This window comes from Panthera uncia, chromosome B1 (assembly GCF_023721935.1).
Source record: "Panthera uncia isolate 11264 chromosome B1, Puncia_PCG_1.0, whole genome shotgun sequence".
In the NCBI taxonomy this organism is placed as follows: Eukaryota; Metazoa; Chordata; class Mammalia; order Carnivora; family Felidae; genus Panthera; species Panthera uncia.
Genome location: NC_064811.1, coordinates 176,166,394 through 176,193,458, shown reverse-complemented (window position 1 = coordinate 176,193,458; position 27,065 = coordinate 176,166,394). Strand labels below are relative to the sequence as shown.

Here is a 27,065-nt window from a genome sequence, read left to right as displayed (position 1 = left end):
AGAGTAAGTGTAGAGAAGGAAATCTTAGCTTATCCATTCACTTTTATTTTTAATTTTTATCCTTTAATTTTGTATATAGAAGGTATATATTAATACAAACGTATATATGTCACAGTTTATAAGGAAATACTCACTGAGGAGCATATGATTGAAAATGTTGGGAGGCCACTGGCTCAGAATTCCTCCAGCTTTTCTGGTTCATGTCATTCTGAGGAAGTCAGGAGTGGAGTGGAGGGGAAATGACAGGAAAAATAGAGTAAGAGACTGAAAGATAAATGAGTAGGAGAGATTAAGGGATTTGTTTAGAAAGTGTCACACCACAGTAAATTTCTTTGTAATTTATATTGTGAAAACCACATAAAGTAGGGAGATTTGTTGCCAGGTGCCTCTAAGGCAGAAAAAATATACTCTGAATGAGAGCAATTAGATCTGGATGTTTCTTGTTCCAGATTTTTTTTTTTTTAAAAGTAGTTATGATGTGCGATGGGCCTCTGATCCAAGCAGTGCCTTGAATCAAAACTTCAAATTTACATTCTTAGTAACAAGATCATTAATAAATTCACATTAATCCAACATCAGCTTTTATTGGAGCAAGAATTAATACACGTTTATGATGTTATTTTAAATAATTAATGGGTATTTCAGAGCCAATTCACATTAAAGGCAAGCGTGATAGTGAAACTGATTTAGTTTCTTCCTCATGGATTTCTATTACTAGAAACCAGGACCAGCTTATTAATCTTTTAATACCAACAAAACCGCCATAGGTTTTGGCTCCCTCCCTCGACGAAATGCCAATATCCACAAAAGTTGGGATAACTAACATAGCCTACAGAACAGGGCCCTGCCTCTGTTATCGGGGCACTAAACACAGTGCTGCCCGTGGAATCTGTTCACTTTCTGGCTCATGTTCTTAGAAATAAAGTACTTCTCCCTGCTGCCAACAAGATCTCTATTCCACAGATAGTTTTCTAACTGTCAAGAAAATTAGAGTGCCACTTTCGAGATAACCTCACAATTTTCAAAGGAAACATAAGCAAATAGGAAAATACACTTTTATTATTTTTTTCTGTCCTGTATCTACATTGGCAGAGGAATAAAACTAGTGATTAATGAAGCTCTTCAATTTTGGGTTCTATCTTTTGAGCCAGTGGAGCTTTAAAAGGATTTTATAGACGTTAAAAGTTGTATATACATTAAAAGTTAACCCAGGCACTTGAAAACAAGTTGAAATAGCATTATTATTTGGTCTAGAAAATGAATAGCTTGGTCTGAGCTTGATTTTCTAATCAAGAAAATAAGCTATGGTGAGGAGAAAGAGCCTAATCTAAAGTATGTCATTTAATCTTTGTGAAACTTATATGTCTCTAAAAAAAATGGAGGCAACATTCCCTATATCACAAGGTTGCTAGAACATTAAATGAGATAGAAAATGTGATTAAACAGCTACCTAATAGACCTACTGTAACAATCCATTTTTTACCAAAATTCAAGGTGGGTTGACAGTTGAATAACTGAACACTTGCAGGCAGAATCTATATTCACAGCATAAATAGCATCCAGGGTCAGTAGCTACTTTAACTGGAGATTTCTCAAGTGCTGCATGGTCCATGGTAAGCCTCCACACCTTCTATACTATGGGTATGCCTAGAACCAAGTAAGCAGAGAACTGCTTCCCTCACCTGTAGCTTTGTAGTCTTGTATGTTACTGATTTTCTCTGTGCTTTGGTTTTTTCATCTGTATAATGGAATACTTCACTCTGTTGTTAGGAACATTGAATGTTAATATATACAAGTAATTAAAACAGTGCCTGGCTCATAGACAACACTATGGACTTTAGCTACCAATAGTAGTTGTTTTGTTGTTTGTTTTACTAAATTGTCCTTGTTATAGATCTGAGAGTAAGCTCAACTTGTCTGGGAATAAGTGTGGGGAAAGATTGATAAAAGTTGAGAGAGGATTTAGTATCATACAGTATATCATATCATATACTGTATCATATCATCATATAGTAAAGCCTGGAATATGCATTCATTAACTAAATAAATATTAAGTACATTCTCTTTCTCCGCACTTGGTTGTGTGCAGTATAAGATCTGAATAAAACTCATATATACATCCTTATGTAAAGGCACTTACATATTGAAAGGGCTAAGTCACATAAATAACAAATAACAAAATATTCAGTTAAATTAACTTTAATAACTATTACTTTTAGAACCTCATAGAATATTACGTTTGGAACCACAAGTACAGTAACACCACGGTTCAACCTAATCCAGGGAAGAAAGTATTAAGATCTATGGAACTAAAACCATTACAGGCTTCCCTGTGAGGAAGTCAAAGAAGGTTTCACCAAGTGATGCCTCAGCTGAGCTTTGAAAGATGCAAAGACTGTGCCCTTGAGAGAATGAAGGAGAGGAATCTCTCTGTCCTTACTTTAATATTCTTGGAAAATTAAAGTTTACTATTTTTTTAATACGCAGATTTCAGTCTTAGGGTAAGTGAAATAAACCAATACTTCAAGAAAGTCATTTACAAACAGTCACTTTTAAATGCTAAGGTGTGTTTTCCAAACTATTTCGTGGTGATATAAACATCAAAAGAGGAGAACAGCACTTCATATGCCATACTTTAGCTGAGGCAAAGCAGCTGTTTTCGTACTTAGATTTTTAGCTTCGTAATTTCTGGGCTTACTTTACCGAAAATAAATAAGTAAATACATCATCTGATTTCATCATATGAGTGAATCCTGGGGAAAAAATGCTAGATATGTTAATTTCCTCCCAGCTAGTATTTGATTAGTTTGCAGAGAAGTGAAATGAAGATTATGGATGTTTGCTTGATGACTAAAGCATTATCAGGAAATGTACTCACAAAATGGCTCCGCTGTAAGTTTGTGGTCAGACAGCAGTACTCGGTAATTTTCTTACTCTCATAGATATGTCAGAATCATCAGTGGAATGCCACTGGTTAATTTATTCATGGTGGACAATCATAACAAGGGGATTTAACAGCATCATTCATCAAAAACATAAGAAGTAAAAAAGCAAGAGCATAATTCCTTTTAAAAAAACCAATTCTAATTACAATGTTTCACATCCCACCCACATATTGCCCTAGTGCGCAATTGGAGATTTTCTTCAGAGTCGCTTGGGAGAGGAACCCAAAGGTGTTTCAGTCAGAACATAACAGATGAGAAATGTACTTCATGAATATCTGATAAAAGTTCAATTTTCATTGAACTTTTCAATTTCAATTTCATTGAAAATTTCGATTTTCATCTTGAGTTTCAATGAAGAAATCCTTTAATAATAAAATCACATAGGGGTGCCTGGGTGGCTCAGTCCGTTAAGCTTTCCTACTCTTGGATTTTGGCTCAGGTCATGATCCCACGGTTTGCAAGATGGAGCCATATGTGGGGCTCTGTGCTGACAATGCGGAGCCCGCTTGGGATCCTGCTCATTCTCTCTCTCTCTCTCCCTCTCCCTCTCCCTCTCCCTCTCTCTCTTTCTCTCAAAGTAAATAAGCTTTAAAAGATAAGAGGGCATAGTCCCTATGAGTGATGTGATGTGAATCGTCTGATGGATGACAATGTATTCAGAGGACGGCACTCGGACCACGCTGTTCATCCCCTGTTGTTACACAAAGAAAGACTGGTGCTCACGCTTGGTGGGCTGATGACAACCTTCATTTTCAACACCGTTATTTAGATGTTATTTAGATTAAATGTCAACTGGTGCCACAAAATCCATTCTATGAATTTTTGAATGAGTTAAACTTTTTCTTGAGAGAATTGTGAAGTGTATAAAGCCTATATAGCAGGAATATTAAGGATAAAATAAGTTTACTTAACAAAAATATTACATATGTATATACATATGTAAATTAATATATAATACATATATAAAATTATATACGCATGTAAATTAACTTTCAATATCTGCAATAATCAAGCACAATCTGGGATGCAGTATTTGGCTTCCTGCAACAACGCAGTCTTTATTGATACTTGCAGTAGAGGATGTGACAAAACACAGAGGAACTAAGTGGTTACTACCACAGGAACATTAGCAAGCTGGCTGGTGGTATTCTACTGCCACATGTTTCCAAGGGAGATGTGAAAGGAAACCAGATGGAGGCTAGGCCTCTGCAGTAAATATCACCTTCGAAGTCTGTGGACCATTTTCTCACTCCCCCACCCACCCCCACCCCCACCCCCCGCCAGCCTCCCACCAAAGGCACAGGGACGTGGAGTTGGGGCAACACAGCACTGGTCTTCTGAGCTCTTGGGTGCAGTGCGTATTTGCCATTGTGCATTAGGACTGTAATTTCAATCCATTTCTCAATACCTAACATCCCTTGCATCTTGTCTACATTTTTTTTTTAACGTTTATTTATTTTTGAGACAGAGAGAGACAGAGCATGAACAGGGGAGGGGCAGAGAGAGAGGGAGACACAGAATCTGAAACAGGCTCCAGGCTCTGAGCCGTCAGCCCAGAGCCGGACGCAGGGCTCGAACTCACGGACCGCGAGATCCTGACCTGAGCCGAAGTCGGCCGCTCAACCGACTGAGCCACCCAGGCGCCCCAACATCTTGTCTACATTTTACTGTAAGATGGTAGCATGATGTTTAACGTCCCGTCCTGTGCTGATTTACCCGACAAGGAAGGCGTAATTCACTTGCCTAGACTGTTATAGGCAGCATCCTACAAACAAATATGGGGTGAGAGAGAGAATCTGCTTTTCATAGGTTCAGGGAATGTTCCAGCTGGAAGAGACTTTAAATACTCTTGCATTTCACTTTAACTGGAATAACGTGTGTGTATTGACAAGGCCAAGGAGCTATAATTTTGAGTGTTAATAGTGGTATGTCCTGTTACCAACGTGAAGCTGCTGCCCCACAGAGAAGATGCTGAGTTGCATATTATCACGGAGAAGCTATAATTTAAAAGCAATCAGAAAGAATTGGCCAACATCAAAATGTAACACAAACCTAATATTAAGGTTTTTTTGAATGATGAAAGGAAATGTTTTATCCTTCTATTTCAGACATTTGTCCTCTCGGTGTGCAGAAAAAGAAAACAAAAAAAAACACACAGCTTTGAGAATTTAACTACCATTTCAGGTATATGCTGACAAGAATATAAATTTTGAAAAACTGAAAATAGAGTCTAACATGAAGTTTATTTTTCTCAGCTTCTTCCAGTTTCTAGTTTTATAATAAAAAGTCTTTCCTGAGGCATGAATTTTCCTTTAATTCAATTATTCTGTACTCTCTCCCTGCGATCAACAGAGACTTTTATCATAAATATTATCTCTGTCCACTTAGAAGTTACAAAGTGGTTTCTCTCAGATGTCTTCAGTGTTTGGGTTGAGGCATGATAAATTTTAAACAAGCTGAAAAGTATTTCAAACAAGTTCCATACTGTGAGCAATCATTAAAGAGGCAAGGAGAGAAAGGAAATTAGCCAGCAGATTTCAGTATAATCTTCATGCAAAATTTTTTAAACCTATTAGTGATTATGTAAAGTGCTACGTTTTTATACTTAAAATTTGACATAGACTAGAAACAAAAAGTATGCTAAGTTGTCCATCAGCCTATTCTAGGCAACTTAAAATGGAAATAAATCTGTTCTTCACATGCAATACATTATAGTTATTATCATCTTAAATTTCCAAACCTGAACACTGAGATGATTCATTTTATTGATAGAAGATAAATAAGCAAGAGTCATATGGTTTACAGGAAGCCAGTTGATTATGAAATTTAATTTCTAACTTTTCCGATAAATCTTTATTTTTATAAAAAGTTTTAAATGTTTTTTATTTTATTTTTGAGAGAGAAAGACAGAGCACGAGTCGGGGAGGGGCAGAGAGAGAGGAAGACACAGATTACAAAGCAGGTGCCAGGCTCCTGGAGCTGGCAGCACAGAGCCCGACATGGGGCTCGAACCCACTAACAGCGAGATCATGACCCGAGCTGAAGTTGGCCGCTTAACCGACTGAGTCACCCAGGCACCCCTAAATCTTTGCTTTTTTAATGTTTATTTTTTGAGAAAGAGAGACAGCGTGTGAGTGGGGAGGGGCAGAGAGAGAGGGAGACACAGAATCCGAAGCAGGCTCCGGGCTCTGAGCTGTCAGCATAGAGCCTGACACGGGGCTCAGGAACTGTGAGATCATGACCTGAAGTCGGAGACTTAACTGACTGAGCCACCCAGGTGCCTCATAAATCTTTTCATTTTTAAGACGACCAGATTTACACAGGACATGTCAATAATTAAGTCACTATGCTGATGTAGAGACTTCTACATGTGAGCTTCTGCCCAGTATCTGCCTCCAGTATTCCCATCTAAAGTCAGAGCACTGTACAATACCGGGCTGGAACCCTGGTTATCGCACAGATCATTGTAGCAAAGCTCGGTGCACATAAAGTTGTTTGAGGTAAGGGAGGGTGGGTAGGATGATATAGGAGAACAAGGAGAACTGCAGGCTCAAAGAATGAAAATGTGTATGCCAGTAGTTGTTATCAAAGTACACTGGAGTCAGGTAAAATCTGTTGTTTATGAGGAGAGACTAAAACAGAATATAGTGAATAATAAAAATGGCTGCACGGTGGTTTCCTACATAATATGAGGGCTCATGGAAGAAATACAAGAGTCAGTCTCTACTCAGAAGCAAATACAAGTTCATAGGACCTAGGAACCCTTGCTGTTGGAAGGGAATGGAAAGTAGTCACAAAGTCCTGCTTAAAATACCAAAGAGGTGTAGCCAACACACTTAATGGTGAATAATAACCTTGTCAGGGGATTTTTGTTGTTGTTCTGCATTTCAAATACAAGGAGTTATACTTGACATGGCGTTTTCAAGTAGTTCTTACCATTTCAACCACTTAACAATAAACCTTGATTCGGAAAGAATTATTAGCAAATTCACAAATATTTCCTCCTGGGCCTGGCCGGTCCACTTGCAGGTGCCTCCTGATCTCACTTCCGTGTGTCAGTCCTTACGTCCCACTTCCTGTTATGGGCAGTGGGCACCCAGGTGGGAAGCAGCAGACGGATTTTCTGGAAGCACACTACTGTTTGCTTTGGGGGGCTGCTTATATTCACAGTCACCTATTTACCTTCTCTTAACTGCTGCCGCCTCCGTTTTTCTGCACGGAATGCCACTGCCACTTGATAACACCCTTCTGCATTCCTGACCTGCTTCTCATGTAACTTTTTGAGACCCAAAGAACCAAACAGGTGCATATCATTAAGAGTGAGTCATAAGCAATAGACACCCCCCCAGATGTACAGTGCCACCCTTTCACTTAGGAAGGAGTTGGAAAAGCCAAATTTACTTTGAAGCAATGCAAATTAAAGTGTGCCCACAGCTCTAAGAGCTAAAGGAAATCAACCCATTTGTCAAAGATGTGTTTCAGAAATTCAAAGTGTTTATTAAAAACTGTTGCCGGATCCCTACTGTTACCCCTCCCCCCCTCTCTCTTTTTTCTCTTTCTCTGCTGGGCTAGTCATAGTTCCAGAAAGAAAGCGCAGATGAAAAGTTGAGACCTTTGGAATCCCACTTCACTTTGGAAACACTGTAGAAATGCACTCGCGAGTTCAGCTGTGACTAACAATAGTTATGAAAATAATTCTACATCTTCAGTATTTCTCATCCCAATCCCCTTAATCCCCTCACCATCTCTTGCTCAAATTACTGCAACATCATCCTGATTTCTTTGGCTCCAGTCCTAAGCCCCACAAATCCACCCTCCGTACGGCACTCCAAATTATCTTTACCCAACGGAAAACTGTCCCACTGCCCACCGCCCCCACCGCCGTAGCTTTAAAATCCCAATATTCTAGACAAGGTTTTCAAGGACGGTCACATTCTGGGCCCTGTTTACCTTTGTAGTCTTTTCCGCTTTCCCTCATCTCACATTGAATAGGCACATTAAACTTCTCTCAGTTATCTAAATTCAGCATACTTTGTGTCTCACCCATAAAGCTCCCCCAGCCCACCTTCCTGCCCCTGGCAGTCTTCAGGTTTCATCCTACATGTCACTTCACTCAAAAAGTCTCCCCCGAACCCCTCAGACTGAATTAGAGCCTCCTTCATCTGTGCCCGCCGTAACCCTCTGTACATACCCTAGCCTAGCACTTAATCACACAGTGTTGGAATTATCTATTCATACCCAAATTGTAGTGGCTGAATTGTGCAGCCCCCCACCCCCCCCCACCCCAAATAGGAGCATACCCTAACCCAGGAACCTGTGAATGTGACCTCGTTGGGAAAAAGCGTCTTTGCGGATGTGATTAAGAATCTCAAAATGAGATCATCCGGGATTTCCTGGGTGAACCCTACATCCAATGCCAAGGGACCTTATACAGGGCCGAAGAGAAGACAGACACAGAGGAGAAGGCCATGAGAAGATGGAGGCAGAGATTATGCAGGCAAGGAACACCTGGAGCTGCCAGAAGCTGGAAAAAGCAAGGAAGGATCCCTTCGCAGAGCCTTGGGAGAAAAAGCACAGCCCCGCCGCCACACTTGGAGTTCTGGCTCCAGGAACTGTGAGAGAAAAAAGTTCCGTATTTCTTTTTTTTTTTTTTTTTTTTTAAGTTTATTTATTTATTTTGAGAGAGTGAGAGCATGACTGAGGAAGGGGGAGAGAGGGAGAGAGAAAGAGAGAACCGCAAGCAGGCTCCGCACCAGGTACACAGAGCCGGATGTGGGCGGGGCTCAAACTCACCAACTACGAGATCACGCACGACCTGAGCCGAAATCGAGAGTCAGACACTTAAGGAACTGAGCCACCCAGGCGCCCCCAAGAGGCAGCCTCAGGAAACTGCAGTAGTCGCCCCTTAACCGTGTCTTCGGTCAGCTACCCGCGGCCGACCGCCTCAGGAAGCACAGGCCCCGCCTTCTGACGCAGCATCTTGACGTCGGTAGTCGCCGGGGTAGGTCCCAGCCCCTATGTCATCGCCTCTCTGCCCCTCTGCACATGCGCGTTTTATCGTCTCCCATCCTCCCGGGGAAGGGTGAGTACACTACAGTGAGATATTTTGAGACAGAGTCCGAATTCACCTAAGTTTGTTTGCAGTATATTGTGAGACTCGTTCGACGTCCTTATTCGTTGTTCATCTCCTGCTGTGCCTCGTTTATAAATTAAACTTTATCGGAGGTGTGTGGTATGCATGGGGGGAAAAAGCGCATCTAGGGGGTTTGGTACTACATGCCGTTTCCGAAATCCTCCGGGGGTCTTGGAACTTTCCCCAGTGGGCCAGCGAGGAGGGGTACTTCTCTAGCACACAGACCTAACCTCAAACTAAATTCCTGGAAGGCCGTGACCAGCACGCTTCGAGCTTCTTCATCGTTCTCCCCCTCGTGCCTACCTTGTGCTGGCACACGGTGTGTGCTTACTACATTTTGTAGAACGAGGGCTTGAAGGATTATTACATTTTGTAGAACGAGGGCCCGAGGGGAGACAAGCACAGCATGTTGAGCCTTATCTTCGTGGACGGTAATAATTCACGCTACTTTTTTTTTTTTTTTTTTTTACCGCCTTCTTGTTCCAATTGAATCGATCAGTTTTTCCTCATCTTTTATTTCATCTGATAGTTCTTTGGAAATTGTCATAAAAGTAACTGTAAACGATAGCAAATACCATGGGGACATTTCTACAGAAAATGTAGCTTATTTTCTTTGAGAGATAACATGCCGGCCATAATTATAAGTAATTATATGAAGTAAAAATGCCTGAATCAGTTCCAAGCTTTAAATTGCCTCACTGCTCAACTTGAGAAAAGACACTCCCAGTAAGATAGCACTGGTGTATTTACCAATTCCATATTTTTTTCTTTTTATAAGTGATACATGCACATGGCCAAAAAAAAGTATAAAATGAAGTTGAATTTCCTCTCCGACTAGTCCCATTTTTCCAAAGACTGACCTTGTTAACTGTCTCCAATTCTGATTCATTACCTAAGTGACGATAAGTAACTATAAGTACATGCTTTTACGTGGGACTTGGGCTCAGGTCATAATCAAACCATTCATGACTTCGGGCCCTGCATCTGGCTGTCTGCTGTGGGCACAGAGCCAGCATTAGATCCTCTGTCCCCCACTCTCTCTGCCCCTCCCCCACTTGCACTCTCTGAAAATTAAAAAAAAAATACATGCTTTTATTTATATTTATTAATTAGTGACAGTACATAGAATTTATGCTGTTCACTTGTGAACGATGAGGTATTTCATTCGTGTGCTTAACAGAGATCTTTGCTGTATCCGTTTGCTAGGACAGTTGTAACACAGTACCTGAAACTGTGTACTTCAACAGTAGGAATTGCTTGTCATTTTATTGGTTCTGAAGACCAAAAGTCTGAGATCAAGGTGTCAGCAGGGTTAGTTCCTTCTGTTGGCTGTGACAGAATCTGTTGTGCGCCTCTCTCCTGGCTTCTGGTCTTCGGCTGGTAATTTTTATTGCTCTTTGGCTTGCAGACATATCACTTGATCTCTGCGTTTATGTCCACGTGGTGTTGTGTCTGTGTCCAGATTTCCCCTTTTTGCAAGGACACTAGTCATTTTGGAATGGAAGTCCATCCTGCTCTGTTATGACTTCATAAATTGTCAACATATGAATTTGTGGGGTGGGGGAGATAACATTCAACCCACAGCAGTTGCTTATATTATGCTAAGCATAGTTCGATGTAATGGACTAAATAAAACAACGGCTGACAAATTTTCTATCATCCGAAACTTACTTTCAGTGGAATTTAGTATTCTCATAATAGTTCAGAGCTTCTCCCCTCTACCTACGGATTTTTATTATTTACGTATTTTTATTTCCTCTGATATTTGCCTTCAGGAATATGCCTACTAAATAAAATGCTCATTTCTCCATTTGTTGATTATTCATTTTAAATAGCGTTTCATTCCCATTTCAGAAGTTCAGAAAATGAACACTTATCCCTTGATCTACCTCTCCTCCCCCAGCTGATCAACAGCTGGGTGTTCAAATAGATTCATTTTATTATTCATTACCCTTTAAAATATTTATTTAAGTCCCATTTTTAACTAGAAATTGTTGCTATTCAGTTACCTAGTTGATAAACAGTTAATTGAGCACTTGCTGTGTACTAAGCACTCCTTTGGATGTGAGAGACACAAAATACCATCTTTGCTTTCAAGGACTTACTCTGTAGTATAGGGAAGCAGAAAAGAGATCCAACAAATGGATAGTAAACCAACCAAGGAGTAGAATGAACAAAGGAAAGAACAGAATCAAAGAGTAGGATCTTAGATACCATATGAAGGAACAGTTTCTAAAGGGAGAGTGCAATCAGAATGTTTCAAATGCTGTGAGTAGCTCACCAAGAAACTTGGCATTTAACAGCATAAAGTCCATTGGCTGGCTTGTTCATAGTTTGGCAGGGGCATAGGTTTACTTTCATAGAGTTCTTAAGACCAAAAGGGAGGACAGGAATTGAAGAAAGTAAGCAGAGCCAGCTATTAAACAATGATTTAATATTTGCTGTAAAAGAAAATGAAGGAAGAGGGTGAAAGCCAGAAGATGTGTAGTCAAGAGAGAATTTTGTAAAATGTTAAATGGGAGAGATTTGGACATCAAATTTGGAAGCTCAAAGAAATGACTGAGTACAGAATGTATCATTACTACAACAGAGGAGGCAGGAGTGTTGTCCTTGAACTGATGAAAGAGGAGGGGATCCAGTGGCCAATGGAGGGATTGGGATTAGAAGGAGCCAAAACCCTGTATATGCCACAAAAGCGAAGGTGAAGCAAATGAAGTATGTTTTCTGCTCGCTCTTTGATGGTAATGTATTCATATTTTATAGATGAAGCATTCTCTCAAACCTCTCTGAGAACACTAATTATAGAGATAATTTAATGTGAGGTTTAGAGGCTTTTAATGTGTAGTTAGTATTACCTGAATTATTTCTTTTTGTGCAGCAGTCTGTTTCCCTGCAATTGATTTTTCTTAATTATTTAGTGATTTGGGTTCCCTTCCCTTATGACCAAGGAGAATTGGATAGCATAGGTGACTGTTGTATGACCCCTCTATGATTTTTGTAGAAATCCATTCTTCTCATAGGAATGATTTATCTCCACTTGTAATATTTCTATCCTACCTATATGCTCATCTCTGCATGAGGAGGTACTATAATAAATTCCTTACCATCTCCCTGGATCCAGTCTTTTTCCTCTTATTCTGGTTTACTCTATACAGTATAATCAGATTTAAACTTCCTAAGAAAACAACGTCACCAGGTTATTTCCCTTCATGAAAAAGCTAAATAATGTCTTGCTTTTTGTCAAATGAAGATAATGTCCTCAGCCTGTATTTTAAAGTTCTCTATTTAGTCCTTGTTAAAATTTTAAGCTTAGTCTCACTACTCTAATAAGTCGTATAGAGACGCACCACAGATCCATGCTGTCCGGCCACCATGGGCTCTTAGAGCCTCTGAGTCACTCTATACATACACCTAGTTCCTCATTCTAGCATTTACCACTTAACTGTTTCAAACTCATTCTACTTTCTTAAAGTTCCTGAAGCTACCTCTCCCTCCCTCTCTCCCTGAAAATATCTTCACTGAGGAAATAAGTGAATGATAATTAATCTTTTTAAAATTTTGTTTGAAAGTCAACCTAATAAATGCCCTGATTTGGTGATACCAAATGCACTTTGAGGAGCTATGTATTTTCCTTGTGTAGTCTCAGTGATCAATATGGTATAGTGAAAAACCGGGAGTTTTCCAGCCGATGGATGGATGGATGGATGGATGGATGCCTGAGATGAGATGGATGAGTGAGTGTGTACTCCCCAGCTATAGTTGAATTGTCTCCATTTTCAGTATGGTTGGTGGAGGACGCAACTTTCCTTGCTATGGGTCTGGAAGAAGGAAAAAAGATTCCCTCATGGTTATGTCTTTTCATATCCTCCAATCTACTGTGTTAGTCTTCTTTGATTTTACAGACAGGAGGGAGTGTATTCCATAGTAAAATTATAATTGTTTGCATGAACATATATTTTTGTTAATGTATTCAGTCATCAATTCATTTATTTAGCATTATTTTTAGCATATAACATTTAGGCATCATGTTAATTGCCAGATAATCAGAGATGAATATTATTTTCTTTAAGAAATTCAAAAAAACTTGAAGGATAAAACTTTCCTAACTCTAACACTTAAGGAATATGCTCCATTAGCATGATGGCCATTTATCCTTGTTTGTCTGGCCACTCTGCTTTATGCCTGTTGTCGCCACATCCTGCCTACTTTGCTCCTCCATTCACCTTCTGAAGTGTCCCATTTTATCACCTAAATGGGACCCAGATTACATTGTTGACTTATGCAGTGCCATACTAAAAAGAAGCGGGTTATGGATGTGTATGTAAAAATGAAAATTCACCTTGCCTCTTCTAAATTTGTGTTTATTAGTGGCATAAGAAAATCCTGTTGAAATTAGTAGAATATATTTGCTTTTGTTTTTAATTTTTCTAATGTTTTGAATAGACAATCCAATATGTTTTGATAGAGATTAAGCTTTAGATAACTAATGCTTTTTTTAATGCTTCAAAAATATGGAAAATAAGGCTCTTATAGCTGGATGTTCACAGAAATCTGTGGAAGAGCTAATATTCACAAAGCAATAAGTGATACTAATTAGATTTCTGAAGCAATACTAAAATAGCTCATTATATATTCTATTTAAAGTTCAAAATGTATAAAATACTTATTAGTTTTAAACTGATACGTTTCACCCATCACAATTCATCTCTATAGCTTCTTTTAGCTTTAAAAGGCAACCTACTCACTTTTCTTATTCCCTAGGAAACGGTAAACTAAGAACTGATTACCTGTAGAAGTTTCTACACTACCCATTCATAATTCAGTGGAGAACTGGTTATGAAATAATGACCCAACCATGTGGGAACCACAAACAACACAAGATTGAAGGTAATGATGAGTTTAGATCCATTCTCTTTTTATAGAATAATTTCACTCAACACTAATTAGTTTTCTGAGATGACATCCGGGTCTCTTTGACATCACAGGCTCATTTCTTAGTGCCACATACCCAGTACTTGTCAATCACTGACCATAGTTTATTCTTCTAAAGATTTAAGTAGCAGCCTCAGGGTTTATATTTCCCCAAATTTACCTCAGAGCTGAAATATACCAAAGAGTCTCCCAATCTCTGGAAGAGATTCTGTGGTTATGGTTGTATTTTTTTTCCTTGTGAAACTACCACTGTTTATAATCTCTATTTTCTATGGTTGCTATTCATAAAAGGGTCTTTTTAAACTTTCTTTCTTTAATTCACTAAGTAAGTCCAAAAATCTCCATGGCTTCTGGGCACATGCTAAGAATAACAGGAAATTCATTATTATAACCAGTGGTATTTAGCCAAAGCCCTGATAGGAAAGATGGCCTTTGCTGAGCCTCAGCATCAGAAAACGAAAATCCTTTTGAACCAAAATTGAATATCAAGGTTTTCTCCAGACTAGAGAGTTTCAGAACTAAACTTTAATTATGAAGATATCTGTACTGTGTTATAGAAAACACCTTTTTTCAAGTCTTTTAAAAACAAATTCAACCCTGACACGACACGTTTAAGTCAAAGAAGGAAAACCAGCTACAAGTATTTAGGAATCTACTACTTTTTTTAGACAAAATTGTAATTTGGTCTTGTCTGTTAAAAAATGCCATTATGTCACTATCAAAATATGTTCTCATTTAATTGTTAATACCTGCACTTTGCATTGGTATAAACCCACAAGAGACTTAGTGACCAAATAAAACCAAGAAGGAAAATTTAGGCAGTTACTCTAGAGGTCTTTTATTCTCAGTAAGTCAAATTGACACATCTTTGCATAAATACTACAGAAGAGTAACGTGGAACCTGTTATTGTTCTTATGTTATAATGGGGGGGGGGCACAGGGTTAGTTACCTCCTAGAAGAGTGTTGTTCTCTTTCCAGCTCTGACAGCACCTGTGACCTGGAGCAAGCCTGTCCCCTCCATAGGATTGTTTCCTCATTGTTCTGGGGAGGGTATTGAATTAGGAAATCTTTCTGTTTCCCCCCAGCTCCCCATTTCTCTGATTCCCACATAGTTGTTTGATAGTAAATTGTGTTTGGTTGTCAGCATAGTGAATGTTGTTTATTTATCAGCATTTACTTTCAAATATTAGAATTTGTCGCACAAAGTTGTCACTACAATGGAAAGATGATAATCGTGTCACTAAAAAACAAGTGCTTCAAAAATTTCCCTCTAAAAACCTGTCTTCCTGTTCCATGTGGATGGTTTACTGATAGATTTCACCTGAGCATTGAGTATCTGTCTTAGTCTGATCAGGCTGCTATAACAAAATACCATAGGCTAGGTGGTTTAAACAATAGACATTGTTTCCTTATAGTTCTGGAGGCTAGAAGTCTGAGATCAGGGTGCCAGCATGTTCGGATTCTGGTGCGGAGTCTCTTCCTGGCTTATGGATGGCCACCTTACTTTGTTCTTACGTGGTAGAGAGAGGAAGCTTTGGTTTCTCTCCCTTTTAATAGGATGCTGATTCTATCATGGAGGCTTTATCCTCCCGACCTCATCTAAAACTAATTACTTCCCAAAGGCCTCACCTCCTAATACCATCATATTGAGGATTAAGGCTTCAACATCATTTGGGTGGAAGGAAGAGGTCACAAATACTCAATCTACAGAAGGATCTCTCTTGACATATCAGGTTAGCACGTCACCCTCCGCCTCCACACTCTGATGCTCAGCATCACACAGTCTGCCTCTTGGTGGTTCTCTAATTCCTTGATATTTGTCTCTTCAACTATAACCTCTTTAAGGTAAAGACAGGTTTTCCTTTTTTCCTTGCTTTTACAGTGACTAGTATTTAGGCACTTAGTAAATATTTATTGATAGATTGATAAACCCTCTATAGTGCTGAATAAAATATTTTGCCAAGAAAAAGTTAACACATTTGTAAGGGATGTGTACTTAGCACTCTTGCTGTAATACCCTCACTAAAACTATCAGTATATTATAACAGTTTAATTATTTAATAGTCATTGTTTGTGTTTCTGATGAATAAGGAACTTCTGCTACTTAGAGGAAATGTTTACATCACCCTGATTTAGTAAATGGCATAGTTTTGTTTAAGACACTAGCATTTCCTGCCAGATGAAGCACAGGGATGTTTCTTCCCAATGAAGCATGACCCAGCAAACCGTCAGGGCTTCAACTATATCCTAGGAGACTTGAGCACTGAAGACTTCTGGAGACACAGGCCAAGTCTCATAGTGTGTAAAGAATTCCCAAGGATTGGGGCACCTGGGTGGCTTAGCCCCTTAAGCAGTCGGCTCTTGATTTTGGCTCAGGTCGTGATCTCACAGTTCATAAGATTGGGTTGGGCTCTGCACTGACGGCACCACAGCCGGCTTGGGATTCTCTCTGCCCCGACCCCCAACTCTGCGCATGCGCGCGCGCTCTCTCTAAATAAATAAATAAATAAATAAATAAATATGAAAAAAAGAATGCCCAAGGATCAATGGTCATTAATTCAAGATATCTAATGAATTCCTAAGCAAGTGTTAGAGTTAATTTTACACTGTTTAGGATAAATTATAGAAAATTAAACATTGAATTAAAACGTAAATATTTCTGCAAGATTTCCAACTTCTTAGCCTCTCTTTCATTCCTTCCTCCAAGAAAATGAACAACCACTCCCTTCATTCAATGTATGTATGCATGTATATATACACGTAACTCTGTAGCAAGAACAGCGTTAGTTTCTTCTGGAAGGAGACTCAGATTCCTAAGGTGAAGGACACTGCTCCCAGTCTCTCAACTATTCCCTGGGAAAGTTAAAAATAAGTCCCACTGAAAAAATAAGTTGGCACTTGTTATTTGAGAAAATTGCTTTATTCCAGGAACTGCCTCATGTAGCAGAAATTTATTTACCATCTGTGTGGACTTTAAAATTTTTCCATCTTAACTGATACACAACTGAAATAGAAACAGACTTTCCGTGCGTAGGTTTTCCACAGGCCTCAATATTTTAAAGGGTGTTAACTAAGAAACTTTTGGGATTTTTGTGGTCCCCAGAGTGGGAGAGCCCCATGACTGCCCCTCAGGTCTAAAATCTCCTTCTGGAGACAGGCCCCAGGCTGATGTCACTAGTGACTTCAGGTTGGGGTGAAAGGGGTGGGGGGACCTGCCAGGGAGCATTCCAGGGACTTTGCTGAAAGGCATTCTTTATTTTAAACGGCCAGTAGAACAGTTACCTAGCACATTATGTTCAAATAATAAAATAAAAATAAAAGTCCCTTGGGCAATAAATGTCTTCTTCCTGAATTGCTTTTAAGTTATGTAGTCAGATAAGACAAATGTGCTTTCCTCTTTTTCAACTGTATCAAAGGGTTATTTTATTCAAATGTTTTATTAAATTTTTCCACAAGAGGAAGTAACTTTGTTCACTGAGGGGAAAAATGATGTTGAATGGGTGGCTGAACACAAGTAGATTTATTGTTAAGCAGTGCTTTATATAAACTACAGAAAAATCAAGGGAAATCCAAGTGCCACTTTTTATACCAAATAAGCTGCACTGCCCAGATGTTCTCCTACAATATTAAGCTATTCTACCATTATTCTCAAGGACGGAAACTAGAGCGGCTGTATCTCTTTACATTGTATGCTTTCCCTTCAAGAAAACTCAAGAGCTTTGGACCATTTGGTCATCTGTAAAGACTTTATCAAAGCAGTATCTCACTTTTCTAGACATGGAATGTTAATTTAACAACTATTAGAAGGTCAAAATCATGTCCAGTTATGTAGGATGTATATTTTAATAATATGTTTCTTATTGCAAATTTTGATGCTAATCTTAACATTCAAACATAAATTTCAATAAAGCTTTTAGGATATAGGAAATTACACAACCTATCCATAATTTCCCTTTTCCAAATTCCTATAATTCCTACACTGTTTAAGCATTAACTGTGTGCTGGCACCAGACCTGGACTACATGCATTATCTCATTTAATTGTCACAAAACTTACAAATTTAGTAAAAATTGGTAGATGAAAAATATGAGGCCTTGACAAATAGATAACGTACTCCCAGGTCACAGATCAATTAAGTGTTGGCTTAATTGAGGCAGACCTCCAAAACCCATTATTCTGGCCATAGTACAGGCTTTAGGATTAGCCATTAATATGGAAAACCCAATTCTGATGGAATACATAGGAATTTTTAAAACATCAGTATTAATCTCAGCTTTTAAGGCCGCCTTTAAAATACAGAAGACTTCAGAACTTCAAAGACTGTTGTTTATTTACAAAATTGAAGGAGAGGCACTTTTACTCTTTGACCTATACATTGGAAAGTAGGCCTGTGAAAATTTAAAAAGCAGGGCTGTTACTCAGACTTACAATCACTGTCCAGTTCTTTGTCACTCCTAGAAAACTGTGCTGTTGCATAAAATTCATAAAAGAAAGTATAAGAGAGTGGCTTCCGGAAACAAAATTCAGTTTGATTCCTGGATCTCTTCCTGGTAGTGGCACTGAGAAAGTCATTCATTGCGTTGGTCTCAGTCATCTGTAGGATTGGAGTAACAATGATACATAAGTGTGGGAAATAATGTTCATGAAATCTGTCACAGAGGAGGCAAGTAAATGGTAGCAAAGCTGATGATAATCTAACTCATGGAAACTGAGGGGCAGGGATAGGTAGAACTGTGGAAAATATGAGTAAGTACAGCGTGTAAGTACATGTGTGACTGAATACCACCATATTCTATGAAAACAACAGTTGCTCTAACTAGAACAAAAATTCTGATCGTGTCCTTATTCTGCCTCCCCTCAGCATTAGTATGTTACTGCTTTGTACAATAATTTGCATCTTTTAATAGCTTTAAGGTAAAAAAGAATATGAAATTGAAGTATAAAACAAAATCAAGAGTCTAATCTCCCACTTAAATTTGTTGTATCTTCTGCAAATTAGCCTCTCTGTGTCAAAACATAGAAGTAAATGTAGTAATAATAATTCCAACTTTACTGGGATATTAAAATGACTGAAAGGGAGATTTCTGCTGAGAGCAGTATTGTCCCGAAGAAACTTCACAGTAAACTCCAGAAAGAACAGACTCAGATGCCATTAGTCTCACAAGGAGTAAGAAGATCACCAATGAAGCACTCTTCTAAAAACACAGCCACATGAGCTAGGAATAAAGGGAAGACTCAGAACCTGAGTAGTGGGCAGACTGGAAGAACAACATGGCAACTGGGAAACTGAGTCTTGAGCCAGCCCAAGCTGAGCTAAGCCCCTCAAGGTTAGTAGTTCTCCTACCTAGTGGCAGAAGCAAAAACACTCTGGCAGAAAATCATTCCCAATCCCCAACCTAGGTCCACAGAGCTCCCACCTATTAAGATCAAGCAATGACCTTCAGTTACAGATTACGAAACAGAAGGCTGCTGCCAGAGCTGAAAGTCAGAAGAGGGCTGATCAGAGTCCAGAAGCTCCAAGTTTCTTGTACTTTTGTAGGAAATGGGGGTTGCATTAATGTATGTTTTTAACTTTAGATTTTATTATAATGTAAATTTGCCATGCTAAAAGTAAATGGCAAACTTTCAAAGGTAAAGGAGTAGAACTTGGGTGAATAAATTTTAAGGAACAAAATCTGATACAGACAAATAAAAACATCAGTCAATAGCAAATAAATGCAAAATATTAAAAATGGGATAAATAAAAAGGAAAATGTGACAAAATCACAATAAATGGAAATGGATTTAAATAATTATTAAGTTTATTGTATGGAAAACACTCCAGTCACATGCTGTTTACAAAGATCTGTAATGTGTTAAAGTTTAGAAAGGTTGCAAGGTAAAGGAAAAGATAAAAGGTAAATACAAGTGAAATATAGACATTTAAGACAAATTATTAAAACTACCACATAAAATTATAAGCCACCAATATTGATAAAAATTTTAGTTCACCATGATAATAAGTATAAACTATATACAACTAAAATGGACTAAAAACACATAAAGAAAACATTGAACACCTATATATATATATATATAGAACTATATAGAAATTCTGAAAAATCTACAATTTTGGTGGGAGGCTATCAAGAGTAAAAAGTTAATAAAGCATCAAAGCTTTAAGCAACAAATAAGCAAGCTTAATCTGATGCACATTTAGAACTCTATATAATAATTAGAATTAGGATATACATATTGTTCTCAATCACACATGGAGTATTTTGAAAATTGCTACTGTAGACTGTGAAATATATCTTAACAAATTTCAAAAAATTGCTGTTGCAGAGACTACATATTCAAACCATGATGCAATTAAGTTAGAACTTGCAACAGAAATTCCCATCATTGGGAAATTAAAACATATTCACACTAATAATTCAAGAGATAAGAACTCATATTTGAAATTTTACAAATAATTGGATGATTGGGACCCGTTGGTGGCTCAGTCAGTTAAGCATTGGACGTTGGCTCAGGTCATGATCTTGCAATTTGTGAGTTTGAGAGCCCTGCGTGGGGCTGTGTGCTAACAGCTCAGAGCCTGGAGCCTGCTTCAGATTCTGTGTCTCCCTCTCTCTCTCTGCCATTCCCCTGCTGGCACTCTGTCTCTCTCTCTCTCTCTGTCTCTAAAAAATAAATATTAAAAAAGTTTTTAAAAAAATAATTGGATTATAAGATATAGTGTACATCTAAACATATGGGTTGGGGGTACCTGGGTGACTCAGTCAGTTGAGCGGCTGACTTCAGCTCAGGTCATGATCTCACGGTTCATGGGTTTGAGCCCTGCATCAGGCTCTATGCTGACAGCTCAGAGCCTGGAGCCTGTTTCAGATTCTGTGTCTCCCTCTCTCTCTGCCCCTCCCCCACTTGTGCTCTGTCTCCTTCTGTCTCAAAAATAAATAAACATTAAAAAAAAAAAGATTAAACATATGGGTTGTAAGAAAAAGAGGTACTTACAGGGAAATGTAAAAACATTAAATGCCATTATAAAAGAAGAAAAAGTGAATGATAATGAAGCAGGTGTCTTAAGGAGTAAGAAATAGAATGATATATAAACCCAACTCAAGAAAGGAGATACTTAAGATGAAAAGAAAAATGAAGGATAAAAGCAAATATAAAATTAGGAGACAAAAAAAATTGATTATGTGGAAAACCTAAAAATAAGTATACTGACCTCTATCAAGTCAAGAGAGAGGGAACAAATAATAATACAAATAGTGGAATAATCAGTGATAAAGATTAGGGAATATAATGCACAACTTTAAGTCAATAAACTTGAAAAATTAGATGGCATAGACAAATGATTAAAAATTATAGACTTTCACTGAAATCAACCAAGAAAAAAATAATCTTATAACACTTTTAAAAATAAAAAGCCTTTAAAATTCTCCTACAAAGGAAACAAAAAACAGTTTTATAAGCAAATTGTACTTAACTTTCAAGAAACAATTCATTTCAATCTCTTTATAAACTTGTGCAGAGAATAGAAAAGAATAAATGTCACTCATGAACATAGATGCTAAAACCTGAGCAATTCAGCAGTATAAAACCAGATAAAACACTTTAATCAAATTAGTTTAATTCTAGGAATAGAAAGGGTGGTTTGACATTTAAAAAATCTATATGTGTCATTTTAAATAATCATTTGTGGGTTAAAGGGGGAAAAGTACGGTCATCTTAACAGATTCATAAAAGAACATTTGGCAAAATCCAACACGCTTTTTTTTTTTTTTAATTGAGAAGGCAGGAACAAGCTAGAACTATTTTAACCTAAAAAAGTAATACCTATTTTAAAAAGAAAAGCCTACAAAAAATAGAATCTCTGGGGCACCTGGCTGGCTCAGTCCATTGAGCTTCTGACTCTGTCTCAGGTCATAATCTCTCCATCCCCTCACCCTCAAGTTCAAAACCCCCATTGGGCTCTGTGCTGATAGCTCAGAGCCTGGAGCTTGCTTTGGATTCTGTGTCTCCCTCTCTCTCTCTGCCCCTTTCCCCCACACCCACTCTCGAAATAAACATGAAAAAAATTGTTAAAAAAAGAAAAAGAAACAGGATCTTTAATGGGGACACAATACCATGGTCTGTCTTCAACTTTATGCTGGAAATTCTCCCAAATGCAGGGAAGGCAATGGCAATAAAAGTCTTAAGAATCATAATTTTTGCAGATGATATGATTTTCTACTAAGAACATGTGACAAAAATAGTCAAATTATTAAAAATAGTAAGGGGCGCCTGGGTGGCTCAGTCGGTTAAGCGTCCGACTTCGGCTCAGGTCATGATCTCACAGTCTGTGGGTTCGAGCCCCACGTCGGGCTCTGTGCTGACAGCTCAGAGCCTGGAGCCTGTTTCAGATTCTGTGTCTCCCTCTTTCTATGACCCTCCCTATTCATGCTCTCTCTCTCTGTCTCAAAAATAAATAAATGTTAAAAATAAAATTAAAAAAAATAGTTTAACAAACCCACAAATATTTAGAAAATGTGTATTTTAAAATTTACCATTTATGAAAGCAACAAGAACGAGGTTACAGAGAAGTCTTTATGTGATGTAACTTTGCGCATTATACCATATGCTGGATTATAAAACTTTACTGAGAGATATTAAAGGGGATCTAAATAAGTACAGGGATATATTATACTCACAAAATAGAAAGAGTCAGTATTGTAAAGATACCAATGCTCCCAAAGTTGGTCCATACATTCTCTACAGTTAAAATCAAAGTTCTGTTTTTCAAGGAACTTGACAAATGGATTCTAAAATATCTCTGGAAGAGGCATGGACGGAAGAATATAGCCAAGAGATTATTAATGAAGTCATGCAAGGTGGGAGAACTGGCCTGCTTAAATGTCAAACATTTTTAAACATTGAATTCATATAATATGATACTTATGAAGGAATAGACAAATTAGCTAATGAAACAGGAGAGAAAGCCAAGAACAACCCTGCAATAGTATGGGAGGGTGTCCTTGAGGGAAGGGGTGCGGATACCTGGAAAATTGATTATCTGTGTGGAAAAGGATAAAATTAAATCCTCCTCTCCTCTTCCTCTTCCTCTTCCTCTTCCTCTTCCTCTACAGTTCTAGCTGGAGGATTAATGATTTAAATATGAAAAGAGAACTTGAAATATTTTCGGTGAAAATATGAGCAGATAAGTTTATAACCTTGAAGTCGAATAGTGAGGAATTCATAAACACAAAACACTAATTACATAAGATGTGTACATTGTGTATGTTAAAATTTGGAAATTCTAAATTCATCAAAACACAATCTAAAGGAAGCATTTTAAAAAGTGCTTTCAAGTCAGAGGAATGCCAATTAAAATCACAATGATTCTACACCCTCCAGGTTGGCACTAATTGAAAAGTCTAACATACCAAATGTCAGAGTTGATTAGGATCCATGGAAACTTGTATACAATCCAGAGATCAATATAATTGATACAACGATTTTAGAAAACAATTTGGCATTATATCTTAAACATTCACATATCTAAAATTACTCTCACTACTAAGTATATATCCTTGGACACAATCTTGAACTTGCCCCTCAAGAAATGTGTACAATAGTATGCATTGCATTAATGCTCTAATAACAAAACAACTAGAAACAATCCAAGTACGCAGTTGTGAAGAAATGGATGAATGTGTTGTAGAATATCAACACGATGGCATATTGTACAGATATAAAATAAATTAAGCACTTCAACCCACTACACTAGTTGTTTGTAATACAATGGTGATGGGTGTAAGAGAAGCACATTTCAGAAAACTGCATAGAGTTCAATATGTTTGTAGAGCTCAAAAGGAGCTAAGTAATATCCCATTTAAGTACACACATATATTCACAGTTTAAAGCCTCTATTCTTAAATTTTTTATTATTTTTTTAAATATTTGAGAGAGAGAGAGAGAGGGAGAGAGAGCAAGCAGGGATGGGTCAGAAATAAAGGAGAAGGAGAATCCCAAGCAGGCTCCACACTCAGCATGCACCCGACATAGTATTCGAACCCACCACAGTGAGATCGTGACCTGAGCTGAAATCAAGAGTTGGCCACCCAGGTGCCCCAGCCCCTGTTTTTTAAAAGCAAGGGAATAAAAAACAAAATAAAAAAAACTTAAGAGTGGAGGAAGGCAAAGATGAGATAGGAAGGAGTATATAAATGGGCTCAAATCATACCCCAGTTCCATGGTGAGGTGGTGGATTTACGGGAGAATCACTGTAATAGTTGCTTCATAACTTTTGCACGTGGGCACATGTTCCATATCAACATCATTTGATATTATAATAAAATAACGATATTTAAATGTGGTAACAAATGCAGATATGCTTTCACCATAAAGATTTAGAAAAATTTTTATTGCTGTGTTTTAAATTAATTTTGTGTGAGTGCTCGCTTCGGCAGCACATATACTAAATTAATTTTGTGTGAGACCTGTTTTCCCTAATTAGATTGGAATTGCTGAAAGGCCAAGGTTATGACACAATTCTAAGTAACACTTGGTAAATATGACACATGAATGCATCAACTTGATGAAGAAAAAAAGAGTGTCTCCTGTTGCCTTGTGTTTACATGTGTTGCTTGTTGCTTTTTCTTTTGTGTGAGTCTAGATTACATCTGACCATGTGCCCTTGGCCACAACACATCTACCCTTCTAAAATAAGAAGACAAAGATCCCTCTTTCTAAGACTCTCAGGCTTCAGGAAGCTTTTATTCTCGGCGTCCTCCAGCATCAACTCTACTAATTGCCCAAGGCCTCACCCCACATCCATGACCTTGCAATTTTTACCCCTAATAGCCTTAAACTTGAGTATTGACTCTGGGGAAAAACTTTCCACTGTATTCAAATTTCATCTTTTTTCTCTTCCTTTTATTTTAGTTTATCTCTTTCATTTATTTTATCCCTTGGACAACTGCAGAAAAAGGAAGTGAGTTAGCTGCCATTTTCTCCTTCTGGCCCTTCTAAGCTCTTTCATGTCCCCATGAATAGCACTGCAACTCTAGTCCCAGATGGCCCTCTTTCTCTAACAGACAACTCTCTGGGGAAGGTTGATAATCCTAGTCTTTAAAGACATAGGTCCTGGGAATCCAGCAAAATGTCAGGTTTCTGTTTCCTCATCAGAGAATAATAAGCCAAAAATAATAACTCTAAACAGCTATTAGAACAATGTTGCTTCCTCATGACCAGAAATGACCAGTCCCAATTTGGAGACAATTGAGCACAAAAAACTTTTTAATCTACATGAAATCTACCAAGTTCACTGGTTTCAACAGACCTACTCTGAAGCTAAACAAAATTACAGCTTTTTCATAAACAAGTATCTGTAATAAATCAATGGGAAAAACAAAATAGTGAACATCCCTGTAGTATGAATATGTATCAGATTACAATCTTTTATTCTTTGAATAGATCTGAAGAAACCAATCTATATTTTATCAGGTCATATTTGTAAAACATTCCCCTTCTATACTTACTCTGTTACTTTATAGTAAAGAGGTCAGAATCACTCCAAGCACATATTCGTCTTTGCGACTAACAGTATGAAATTTTAGTCACAAGGCCCAAATTCCAGTGATCTTGTTCCCACAGTGTGGACAACCTGATACATGTTCAGTCCCACACCGTTGACATGCTAGATAACGGTCTTTTGTGAAGTTCCTTGAATGCTGGCAACCAGATAAAAGCATTTCCTAAACCCCTTTGCTTGTTTTCCTAATATATAAGAGGCTACCTTGATAATCAAGATATTTCAATTCAAAATTGCCAGATGTATGTTGTCTACGACGACAAAGAGGAAGGCCAGGTACTTCTGATTTATTTTTATTCTTTGCACTAATGGTACCCATGCATCCTAGTGACCAACAATAAAATGATAGAGTTATGGGAGCCTAGAAGTAGTAGTGCAACTAATAAAACGTGTTGAGCACTCTTCTCTAAAGACTGTGGGTAGAGTGAGCTCCGGCACCTTGTAGAGTTACTTTGATTACAACCCTGTTCATTTCTTCTGCTTTCCAAAGGGGATAATACTGAGATGAGAACAGACGCATCTGCAGTAAGAACAAGTTACCAAAAACAAGAATGCAAAGGTGTTTTATTCTTCCTGTTCAAGATAGTGTGCCAGCCAAGTTATGAAAGAAAAGGTCCCAGGTGAATGTGGACTTTTTAATTATTTTTGGCGTGTATGGTGTATGTTACTATAGACTACAGGATGAAATGGCAGCGAAAATATTGGTAGATTTTTAATAAAAATTATCTTGAATAGATTTGTATGGAATTTGTATGGACTAAGTTGAAAATACATCTGCTGAATGATAAAACATATATACCCAATGGTTTTGCAGCAAGTAGTTACGTAGCTTCCTGGGAAAAGGCTAGAGTCCCAACAACAATACGAGTCTCATTCTGCCCTATCTGTCCCTATAAAGTGGCTTTCTGCCTTGTAGTACAGATACAGAGCAGGGTGGCAAAGGAAAAAAGCTCCTAGAACTGGGCTTTCTCTCCGTTACTTCCAAGGTAATTGAGCTAGATGTTAGCAGAGATAAATGCCCCACTGATACTGTTACTGCTAGACATGTAGAGATGTGGCACAGTGTGACTTGGGAAGCACCTTTGCATACCATGTCGATTGACTTATATATAAATAAAGAAGATACAGTGGCATGACAGAAAGCACGTTGGAATCAGAGAGAAGAGATGAGCCTCATGCCAGCTTAACCACCAACTTGCTCTGTGATCTTGGGTAAGTCGGTGAACACACTCCTTCACTTGTAGAAAAAGGAGACTGAATACAATACTTTGCAGGGGGACTGAGCACAGGCTGGGACAAATGCCTCCTTTAAAGGACCATGCATAGTTTGAAATCAGTAATAAATATAATTTTGTATTTGAGAAAGGGACAAACAGCTACCATATTTTAAATTTGTAATGATTTAAAACTATGGAAGATAAGCTCCACCAAAATGTGGCCTGATGGGTAGTGACGGAATACTTAATGTTTATCACTGAAGGCAGGAACATGCCCTGG

At 38.1% G+C, this 27,065-nt stretch overlaps 1 protein-coding gene and 1 long non-coding RNA gene across 9 annotated transcripts in view; one reads left to right on the top strand and one right to left on the bottom strand.

The window, feature by feature from the left end:
- DLC1 (DLC1 Rho GTPase activating protein) overlaps positions 1-27,065 on the top strand; it is a 550,042-nt gene that overhangs the window by 156,000 nt on the left and 366,977 nt on the right. The window lies entirely within an intron of this gene.
- On the bottom strand, positions 23,944-24,676 carry LOC125923415 (uncharacterized). The gene is made up of 2 exons (XR_007458030.1): positions 24,475-24,676; positions 23,944-24,431 (listed from the first exon to the last, which is right to left on the bottom strand). It is a non-coding gene; the product is annotated as an uncharacterized LOC125923415 (long non-coding RNA).